The sequence below is a fragment of the Dipodomys spectabilis genome, unplaced genomic scaffold (assembly GCF_019054845.1).
Source record: "Dipodomys spectabilis isolate Male_0828 unplaced genomic scaffold, ASM1905484v1 ptg000083l, whole genome shotgun sequence".
Taxonomy (NCBI): Eukaryota; Metazoa; Chordata; class Mammalia; order Rodentia; family Heteromyidae; genus Dipodomys; species Dipodomys spectabilis.
In genome coordinates this window covers 3,462,333-3,465,662 of record NW_024870760.1, presented here as the reverse complement: position 1 = coordinate 3,465,662, position 3,330 = coordinate 3,462,333, and the positions used below count along the sequence as shown (strand labels likewise).

The following is a 3,330-nucleotide window of genomic DNA, read 5'->3' as shown; positions in this document are numbered from 1 at the left end:
GTGTATATGGTGCTGAGGAATCGAACCCAGGGCCTCATCCATGCAAGGCAAGCACTCTTCCACTGAGCCACCTTCCCAGCCCTAAAACTATTCTTTGCTTAATTACTTTAGTAATCATGTAAGATACACAGGCTAGAGTATATTGGCTCCTATATATTGGGTCTATCCAGGAGAACATCCCCTCCTCCCTCCTCTTCATGAAAGACAGCACATAGCCTTACCAGAAATCACCTGCCTGAAACCTGATTGTGAGTCAGCAAAGGACCCCAGACTCTAGATCACTTCCATGTCCATTGTGGTCACACCTCCTGCCTTTTCCTATATAATCCCACTCACCCAGGGGCTGGGGGTTTAGCCCAGGGCTGGGGGTTTAGCCCAGTGGAAGGGCGCCCGCCCGGTGCGTGCAAGGCCCTGGGTTCGGTCCTCAGCCCTGGGGGAAAAAAAAAGCTACAAAAGACCCACTCACCCATAAGTCTTTACTCCTTTTTTTGTGGTGGTTGTTTTTGAGTTGGGCCTGGAGCTTGAACTCTGGCCTGGGCTCTGTCCCTCAGCTCTTCAGCTCAAAGCTAGCGCTCTACGAATTGAGCCACTACACCACTTCCCGTTTTCTGGTGGTTTATTGGAGATAAGAACGTCTCGGCCTTTCTGCCTGGGCTGGCTTTGAACCGTCAGCCTCTTGAGTAGCTAGGATCAGGGGTGAGCCGACGACGCCCGGCTAGTCTCTCCTCTTTTTCTCTTTTCTTCTCCTCCCTCTTCACATGCCTCCATCTTGTGTGGGCTGGCAGTTTGCTCTCCTCCAATAAACTCTTTTCTACCTGAGCCACGTCGTGGTCTCCTTTCACAGAACCTTTCAGCTCTTTTTGTACAAGAGTGCAAACATGGCTCCCATATTTAATAAAAGACTGAGCTGAGCCTCTTTTCCAGCTGGAACCATGGTGGGTGCCAAAACCCATAAGGAAAAGCAAAGGAATTTCGCTGAGCTGAAAATAAACGCTCCTGAGAAAGAAATGTGCCCAGAATATGCTTCAAAAGGCCAGGAGGAAGCTCATCTATGAGAAAGCTAAGCACTACCACAAATACAGGCAGCCCGGCGCAGGTGGCTCACACCTGCAATCCTAGCTACTCAGGAGGCTGAGATCTGAGGATCATGGTTCAAAGCCAGCCCAGGCAGGAAAGTCCATCAGACTCTTATCTCCAACAAAACACTAGAAAACCGCAAGTGGTGCTGTGGCTCAAGCGGTAGACTGCTCTCCTTGAGCTGAAGAGCTGAGGGACAACACCCAAGCCCAGAGTTCAAGCCCTATGACCTACTACAACAAAAATAGGCAAACTGAGATCTGAATGGCTAGAATGGCCAGGAAAGCAGGCAACTTCTGTGTACCTGCAGAACCTAAATTGGCATTTGTCATCAGAGGTATCAACGGTGTGAGTCCGAAAGTCTGTAAGGTGTTGCAGCTTCTTTGTCTTTGCCAGATCATCAATGGCACCTTTGTTAAGCTCAATAAGGCTTCATTAATATGCTGAGGATTGAGGAACTATATATTGCATGAGTACCCAAACCTGAAGTCAGTAAATGAGCTCATTTACAAGTGTGATTGTGGCAAAATTAATAAGAAGCGGATTGCCTTAACAGATAATGCTTTGATTGCTCGATCTCTTGGTAAATATGGCATCATCTGCATGGAGGATCTGATTCATGAGATCTATATTGGAAAATGCTTCAAGGAAGCAAATGACTTCCTGTGGCCCTTCAAGTTATCTTCTCCCAGAGATGGCATGAAGAAGACCACTTACTTTGTAGAAGGTAGAGATGCTGGCAACAGGGAGGATCAGATCAATAGGCTTATTAGAAGAATGAACTGAGGTTTCTGCCATGGTTTTTTTTTGTCAGTTGTGGAGCTTGAACTCTGGGCCTGGGCGCTGTCCCTGTGTTCAGCTCAAGGTGAGCACTCTACTGCTTGAGCCACAGTGCCACTTCTGGTTTTCTATTGGAGATAAGAGTCTCACGGACTTTCCTTCCTGTCCAGGCTGGCTTTGAACTGCAATCCTCAGATCTCAGCCTCCTGGGTAGCTAGGACTACCAGTGTGAGCCACCCACGCCTGGTCCATGTTATTTTTGTAATTGGGTCTATTAATAAACAGTGATGCTGGCCAAAAAAAAAAAAAAGACTGAGCTGAGCAGTGTGTCAATGGCTCACACCTATTTATAATCCTAGCTACTCAGGAGGCTGAGATCTGAGGATCATGGTTCAAAGCCAGTCCAGGCAGGAAAGGTCTATGAGACTCTCAGCTCCAATAAACCACCAGAAAACTGGAAGTGGCACTGCGGCTCAAGTGGTAGCACGCTTGTCTTGAGCTGAAGAGCTGAGGGACAGCACTCAGGCCCAGAGTTCAAGCACCACGTTCAACCAAAAAAAAATTAATTTTGCAATACTGTACAGATCCTAGCTACTCAGGAGGGTGAGATCTGAGGATCACAGTTCAAAGCCAGCCAGGGCAGGAAAGACGTGAGACTCCTATCTCCAATAACCACCAGAAAACCGGAAGTGGCGCTGTAGCTCAAGTGGTAGAGCTCTCGCCTTGAGCTGAAGAGCTGAGGGACAGCGCCCAGGGCCAGAGTTCAAGCCCCGCGATCAACCAAAAAAACAAACAAACAAACAAAAAAAGAGTAACATCTATAGCATCTATTTCTAGCAGATTAACTCTGGAGCCAACCAACCTAATTAATTACCTTGCAACCTGGCACATTTTAAAGATACTGCCATACTCTAACTCACTTCTCTATAGGGTTCCATGAGCCAAAATTACAACAAAGCTAATCTGAAAGGACAAAGGAACACAGAGGTGAAGCATAGTTTAAGTGTAACCTCATCCTAGCCCAACCTCACGACTGACTGAATAGCTAAAACAGGTAATCCTGGGAGGAAAGGCAAGCCATATCAGATGCATTTTTTTCTTCAGAATGCAGTATCTTCAGAGTCTTATTTCCAGTCTGCTACATTACCAAAAAAATAAAGGGTAAAGGTCTGGAGTCTAGAATATTCAAGAAAAGGTCCAACTGTGCTGATAGTCTAGGGTCTAAAAGGTTAAATGCGAATTTATTCCTGCTAAATTAAGTAAAATTGTTTACACCTTCTTTATCTGAGTTTTGAGGGAAAGACTGATCATCAGAGAAACCATTTTGTAGCCTGGAGGTGTTAGGGTAGGGTGTTGTGGGAATTTCCCAAAGCTATATAGAAAGCAACACATTTGTCACTATGACCTTAGCCAGCTATCTTGAAAGAAGAAATATTATCTTGGTAGATAAGCTTTGGTTTTTCACAGGACCTA

The 3,330-nt window shown here is 46.0% G+C and overlaps 1 pseudogene; it reads left to right on the top strand.

The window, feature by feature from the left end:
• Nucleotides 1-963: 963 nt before the first annotated feature.
• Nucleotides 964-2,152, top strand: LOC122110969 (annotated as a pseudogene).
• Nucleotides 2,153-3,330: the final 1,178 nt, after the last annotated feature.